General features: G+C 43.9%; 1 long non-coding RNA gene across 1 annotated transcript; it reads right to left on the bottom strand.

Annotated features, from left to right (window-relative positions):
- Positions 1-817: 817 nt before the first annotated feature.
- LOC103552306 (uncharacterized) lies at positions 818-7,947 on the bottom strand. Its single transcript, XR_545225.2, has 3 exons — positions 7,538-7,947; positions 3,006-3,143; positions 818-1,116 (listed from the first exon to the last, which is right to left on the bottom strand). It is a non-coding gene; the product is annotated as an uncharacterized lncRNA (long non-coding RNA).

Below are 7,947 nucleotides of genomic sequence, written 5' to 3'. Positions count from 1 at the left end.
TGAACCAGCAACCCTGGGCCGTGGAAGTGGAGCGCATGAACTTAACCACTACACCACCGGGCTGGCCCCCACACAAACTATTTTTGTCTTTCAAAAAACAAACACTAAAAACATGGTGCAATGGCAAGATTACCAACTGCAGAGTCTCAAAGACATAGGTTTGAATGCAGGTTCTGCTCTTTACTAATCAAGAGACCTTGGGCAAATTACTTAACCTCTATGAACCTCAGTTAACTCATCTGTAAAACGAGGGTGATATGCTCCTCGCTTTACTGTGACAATCAAATGTAATGACAGCAAAATGCTTAGTACAGCGCCTGGCACGGAGATACTCGCTGAATGATCGTTACTATCATTATTATTCTCATGATCTAAGAAACTTCAGATTTACTTAGTCAAACAGTCCATTCAACTCAACCACCTCTCTAGGTGATGCTGAGGGCTAGTCTATAAGATATTGCTCTTTAAGATATTATAGTTACTACATATGTAAACACTGAGGAATTTTGGATGATTTGCATTTCACCATTAGGAAGAAAAAGTTCTATGAAAAAGCTGTAGTTTTGAGGACGATTTTAAAGATTAAATGTTGGATAGATGATTGAGAAAAGCATAGAAGTACTTTAAGTGGGGAAAGGTGTCAGTAGGAAGTCCCCAGTATGGGGCTGTGTGTACCATGGGTCACAAACAGGCCCTTCTGGTTGAAGCAGAGAGGTTGATCCAGAATGTGATAGAATGAGAGCAGTTAGTTAGGTAATGAGGTGACATGGAAAATTAACAGGACCAATAAAAAGTTATAGCTGGCAGTAAATGGTGATACTGTATATGATTTTGTACATTTATTTATCATCTCTACCTCCTTTTTCCATCTACATGGGATCTCAAAGATGAGCAATCTTCTTTCTGAAGATGGATATGACAGACCATTTTGCAAGCACTTTAAGTCCTTCAGCAAACACAAACAAACATCCTGCGACGTGGAACAGTCACTTAGGATTCTGACTCAGACTGGGAATCTGAGCAATGCTGTGGTAATACACCAGGACCAGGAACAGGCCATAAACATCTACCTGCCTTACTTGATGGGTTCTTGGCATGTTAAGTTGTCAACAGGCCCTGTGGAGATAAAGTTGAGTCAATCAGAAAATGTCTAAAGTCTACACAAAAAAGGAAGCCTTTGGGAAAGAAAACAAGGCAGGGTGTCTGAATTCTACATCAGGATTGCCCTACTTACTCTATTTCTGTTAGATGGGAGGGCATGAGGAAAGAGTGCTTAGGCCAACTTTCTAAGGCTCCTGGTTGGCTATAAGAGGCTATGTATAATTCTAATCCCATATTCACACCAAACCACCTTACAACTGATTTAGTTTCCAAATCCACTGCATTCTGGTCCCACTGCCAAGTGGTAAGTACTTGATTACCCCTGCACAGACAGACCAAGAGATTTTTACAATTTCTGAGAGCAGGGGAGTGAGACTCTGGAACAGACTCAGCATTCAACAAATATGTTCAATACTATGTGCCAATTATCCGATAGGCACTATACCAAGACTACAACCTTGAGGCTTTTCCTGACCACTGTTCTAACCATCACCTCAACGCTCAGTAATATCATCTTATCTTAATGCTGCAACTATTGTATATAGTTTAAATACTATAGGCTGATACCATTTTTATTTCCAACCCCTATTTCTCTTAAGTTCAGATCCATATTTCTAACTGCTATTATACATCAAAAATTTCCCTTTGGCTGTTCTGACAGTACTTACAACTCAAAATGTCTAAAACCAAATTGTTTATCTTCTTTCTCTTCCACTCACTCTATCTACAAGCCCATCCGAAACAATGAAAACTGTTTATCTTCCATCTGTAACCACTGTATTTGTTAACACCATTGTCATTAACACAGATGCCTGAGCTAGAAATCCAATTCCTCATGGACTCATTCTTCTTTCTGTACCCACATCCCATCTATTTAGTAACAAGGACTGTTCATGCTCCCTTCCGTATGACTCTTGAATTTATCCTCTGCTCTCCATTCCCACCACCACTGATTAATATGATTCTCATCGTCTCGAGACTGGACTTTAAGAATTTGCTTCTGCCACTCATATGAGGAATTTAAAAATGTGGACAAAGAGAACAGATTAGTGGCTACCAGGGGAAAGGTGGGGTGGGGTGTGGGCACAAAGGGTGAAGTGGTGCACCTACAACACGAATGACAAACATTAATGTACAACTGAAATTTCACAAAATTGTAACCTATCATTAACTCAATTGAAAAAAAAAGGAATTTGCTTCTGCTTTCTCTCTCTTCCAATCCATCCTTTACAATGATTATAATATAACCATTTCAACTTTCTGTTTAGCATCCTTCAGAGACTGTCCATCTAATATAGAGATATCTCATACTCCTTCACCTGCCACTCAGACTCTGCTTTCTGCTGCTAAGCAACCCTTGATGTTTCTCTCTCCTGAATGCAGCTATTCCACCTCCACATAACGCATATCCATCTTCCAGGCCTGTGCTCACTAACAAACCCTTGGCCTAGAAGTCTATTCTCTCACTGTTGTTATTATTGTATTGTTTTTAATCTGAGCATATCCTGTAAATAGTTCAAGGCCCAATCAGAGTCCCTGATGCCAGTGGGAAGAACGGCTCTCTCCTCCATGGTTCCATAGATTGTTGAAATTACATTATCACACACCTATTAGAATTCATTGAGAGCTGTTGTTAGATTCTATACCTAGCACACGTAGGCACTCAGTAAATAATGGTGAATTAAACTGAACTGAATTTCAATAGCAACTATAGCTCTATTTCCAGAAGTTCCTCTAACAATACGACTCAGGCCTTGTATTTAAAAGCAGCCATTATTCTGATAAGCTTTGTCTTTTACTGACATCTAAATACACTAAGAATCCCATGTGGTTAGGGGTCATTCTACGGCCAATATAAGTGGTATTGTGATTACTATTAGGTACATTGTTTAGAACACCATTACCTTGCCTGATCTCAAAAAAAGTACAGGTAAAAAGCCCCCTCCAGAACAACAATGACGCAGTTAACTTTGGCTGCCATCACTCCTTTCTGAACCATGCCTTCTGCATTCATAATTAACGTCTCTGTTGCTTTTGAGCACCTGGAACAGAAAAATAGTGTATGACGGAGACATGTATTAAATTCTAAATGGAGATGGCATGGAGATAATCTGTGAATAACCAAACACTGAATTAATATTTCAATAAACAAATTGTTCTTTTCCTTTTCTTGTCTCAAAATGTTTAAATTTTCCCCATTCACATAAAAAAGTAACAATTTATGCCATTCAAGGGATAACAAAGAATTAACTGTCATTTATTTTACTACATGTGAACATCCTTGAGGAAAAAGTATTGTCTTTAAAAATTTGTTCAGAATTGGTAATTTTGTATTTACATCAATTTTCTGATTTTTTTTGGCTTTTTACTTGACATATTACTTTTTTTTGACTACTTTTGTAGTTCAATATGACAAATTCTTGCTCTAACAGTTATTGATTAATAACTATTGACATACCAATGCTCTCAGAAGGGGAGGTCAATTATGACTAGTATCTGTGGAAGACAATGGTGCTGTGTGTGCCCAGAGACTGAGGGACATTGTCTTGCTCAATCAGTTTGCAGTCAATGAGCTCATCAGCTAAATCTGATGGACTGACAGAGAACCCAAACATGAGGAAGGAACTGTAATACACTGATGAAGGCAGTATGTTGGTTTGCCCAGAGCAGTCAGACAAGGGAGGGCATCCAGCCAAATCCAGAGATTCAGGCCAGACTCCAAATGAGCTCTGGCTAACAACAAGACAATATCTCTTGTTTCCAACCCCATGCAAATTATAAAAACAAGAGGATGTGGCCATTGTGCCAGCTCCCCAAAGCACCACTCATTTAGCTGGGGCCTGGGCAGCTACATAATACTAAAGGCAGACAGAGGAGGGAGGACCCCAGCCCTCATCCCAGGGCCAGGATTTAGAAGAATCTACAGTGAATCCAGTAACCTATTAGTTTTCCTCATTTAGCCAAGAGGTCTAGAATAGAGAACTTGTCTCCCACTGAAAAAGACACTCTGATTTAGATCCTAGTTCTGGATCGGACTTGGGCAAGTCCTTAAATCTCTGAATACCTTATTGTGGAAATAACAATCAAAATAAAAAGTCTTGGGGCCGGCCCATGGCCGAGTGGTTAAGTTCGCACACTCTGCTTCAATGGCCCAGGGTTTCACAGGTTCATATTCTGGGCAGGGACACAGGACAGCTCATCAAGCCACGCTGAGGAAGCGTCCTACATAGCATAACCAGAAGAACTTACAACTAGAACATACAACTAGGTACTGGGGGGTCTCTGGAGAGAAGAAGAAGAAAAACAAAAGAAGATTGGCAACAGATGGTAGATCATGTGCCAATCTTTAAAAAGAAAAAAAAGAAGCAAAACAAAGTCTTCTCTAGCTTATGTAATTGTGCAGATCCAGTGACATAACACATTTAAGACTATTTGTTAACTCCAAAGTTCTATGTAGAGGTAAGATAGAGTGGTGATTAGGCATCTGCCTAGAACACTGGCCTTCTTTCAATCCCACATCAAATATTGATTGAGCACCTACAGCGCCAGGAACTGTTCTCAGTGACCCCAACGGACAAAAATATCCTCCAGGAGCTTTCAGTTTCACAGGAGGTTCAGGCAATAAACACATAAACTCAGTATGTTATATAGTATGCTGGAAAGTGCTAAGTGCTATAGGAGAACAAAACAGCATGGTAAGGGGGTTGGGAGTGCAGAGGGCACAGGAGAGGCTTTGGTATTTTAAAAAGAGTAAGAAAGTGCCACTGGAGGGAAGACCTGAAAGTGAGGAAGTGAGACTTGTCGGTGTAGGGAAGAGTTCTCCGCAGAGGGGAAGCCAGTGCAGGAGAGAGCCAGACAAGCAAGGAAAGCAGAGTGAGAGAGTAGGCCAATAGGAGAGGAAGTCAGGGAGACAGCCACGGCCAGACCATGGAGAGGCTTTTTGGCCATTGTGAGGTCTGTGATTCTTGCTCTGATCTGATCTGACTTCTCTTTTTAGAGGATCCTTCTGGCTGCTGGGTTGAGAACAGACTACAGAGGCAAGTCTAGGAAGAAGGAGCCCAGTCTGGAGGCTAGACTGTGATGGGGACAGTGTGGTAGTAGTGGGAGTGCTGACAGTGGTCAGTTTCTGGATATGTTTGAAGATAGAACCATCAGGAATTTTTTTTTAATGAATTAAATGTGTGGAGAGAAAGAGAATAGTCAAGGAAGATTCCAAGGGTTTGAGTCTGAGCCACCAGAAGATAAGAGTTGCCAGCAACAGAGAGGTGCCCATATGAAAGGGCACTGGAACTCCTCTCCCTTTTTTCCTCCCAGTTGCCAAGGCATCTTCCCACTAAGGTAAAACTGTGGCTAGAGGAACAAAATTGAGATGGTCCTACTTGGTGACTGCTAGAGGGAGAGACCACTTACACCACTTCTCTCTGGACCTTAGTTGCTCTAGTTGTAACATAAGATGGGTCAGCTGAATAATGGCAAAATTCCTTTTCAGCTGCTAAGTTCACAAACCTAGATTCTGCAACCAATTCTCACACTTTTCAAGATGTCTTTTTGATGTATTTTTTCTTGAAAAAAAATCTCAACAAGGAAATTCAATTTTTGAACATGTTCTTTTGGTTTAAAATAAAATTATTTTATGATCCTAGTTAAACATCAAAAAAAGAATCTTAATAAAACAGCCTTCTTTAAAAAACAAAATACGCCCTGCAATTGTTTATACAGTACCTTGTTCCAGGGAGGTACATGGCTAATCAGGAAACTTATTTCCTATGTCATATATCATCAGAAGTTTGGCTCACAAGGTTAAATTACAGCACACATTTTGTGTCACTGTGAAAATATTCCCTTTCACTTTCATGGTACCTGGGCGGACTAGAAATGCTTCAAGGCTGCCTTAAAGGACATTCGGCTCCTGTGGGTGCTTGCTGTCTTCCCCCAAGACTTCACTTACCCTTGACAACAGCACTATTGATACCATTGGTCCAGGAGGAGAAGCAATTATTAGAGAAAAATGAAAACCAAACATGTGATATAGCCTGATGCTAGACAGGAATGTAATACTATTATACACAATTTAATTTAAATCCATGGATAATCTCTTAAACTTTCTAGCCCACAAATGCAGCATCTCCCCTTCTCCACAACATTCCATCAGTCCTGGGAAACGTCATCATCACCATCATCATAGCTTGTATATATTGAGCGTCAACCACGTTCCAAACATGGTGCCAAGGGTTGTTGCAACTTAACTCATTTAAAGCTCACAGCCACACTTTGAGATGGGCCATTATTATTACCATTGTCAAGGGAGGAGGGATTCACACCCAGGATATCCTAACCCCTAGCCCAAACTCAATAGTGCAGTGAAACTGTTGAAGTTGGAATGGAGACAGACTGCACGTGCACTTACTTCAATGCATTGTCTTATTGCTATCACTATCTGTCTTATAAGCCCTCCACGCCCCTCTGCTTGAGGGCAGAGACCAAGATTTATGTTTGTATCACCAGCAGTTACACATGAACAGAAAGCCCTAGGGAAGCCCATCTTGTTCTCCTGGTTTCCCCCACACCTAAAGGAGAGCCTAGCATACTGAAAGCACTCCATAAATGCTCACTGAGTAACTGGACGGAAAGAGGATCCAGAGAGTGAGCGAAGAAACCAGGGGCAGGTGAAACGGGCCCGCAGGCGATGCTCCCAGCGTCCCTCCCGCTTAGAGCATCCCGATTTGGACGTGAGGAGACACTCCCGTCCCCTCCTTCAGTGACGTCCCAGATTCCAAGGCCCCAAGCTGACTCTGCACTCAAAACAGCGGGGCAGAGCAAAACAGCGCTGGCTCTGCCCGCCCCGGGGTAGGAGTGAGCCCCCGAGGGGCGGGGCTCGAGGAGATGCGCCCCACGCACGTGCCCCCTCTCACACGCAAATGTCCCACACACGCTCTCTCCCAAATCCACACTCACACTCACACGCCCACACCCCCACCTATACTCTTCACACGTGTGGCCCTCGTGCATACACATTCTTACACAGGCACACAGCTTCGCACATACTTACATTCGGACGCTCACTCACACTCTTGACACACGCTTGCCTCCACATCCATCCTCACACACTCAGTCTCTCTTATTCGCACATTCCTATGTTCACACATTCCTATATTCACACACACTTAGGCTCACAACCCCCACTCAAGCTCTCAAATATCTACACTCTTCACTTATACACTTACATATACGCACACGCTTCTACTCATACACTCTTCACCTCTTCACAAGCTTGCAGACATATACATTGACTATGCACACCCCCTCACGCACACACACACACCGTGTCACACTCCCACGTACGTTCACTCCCCACTCACACACTTCACACGAGCTTGCGCACACACAGGATCCTGTTCAATTCTCCCCCCTAGCTCTCACGCTCGCGCATGCGCACCTGTCGCAGCGGGGACGCCGCGAGCGCGGGCGCTGGGGTGTTCGGGGTTCGGGGACCGTTGCCGGTGGAGGTGTTTTCAGGCTGTGGATTCAACGCGATAGCTTAGAGTCGCTTCGCTTTCCAGTGAGAAACGGGTTAGCCAGGCAGAGGGGGACCGAGGCCAGAGAGCGAGACAGATCCCGGGGAGGAGGAAGTGGTGGTTCCCGCGCCGGCGGGGCGGGAGCTCTGGAGCGCCGCGCACAGCCTCGGAGCCTGTCGACCGCCGTCTAGGGAGCGGCCTCTCCGGCCTCTTCCAGCTTCTGCCTCCCTCGGCTCCACCCGCGGCGGGGGGGCCCGGGGGAGGACTTCAGGCCGGCCCTGGCTCCCGCGCCCAGTCGCGGTGGCCCAGGCGACACAGCGCACGCGGCTGT

This window comes from Equus przewalskii, chromosome 3 (genome assembly GCF_037783145.1).
Source record: "Equus przewalskii isolate Varuska chromosome 3, EquPr2, whole genome shotgun sequence".
Classification (NCBI taxonomy): Eukaryota; Metazoa; Chordata; class Mammalia; order Perissodactyla; family Equidae; genus Equus; species Equus przewalskii.
This window is presented reverse-complemented; position numbering and strand designations above follow the sequence as displayed.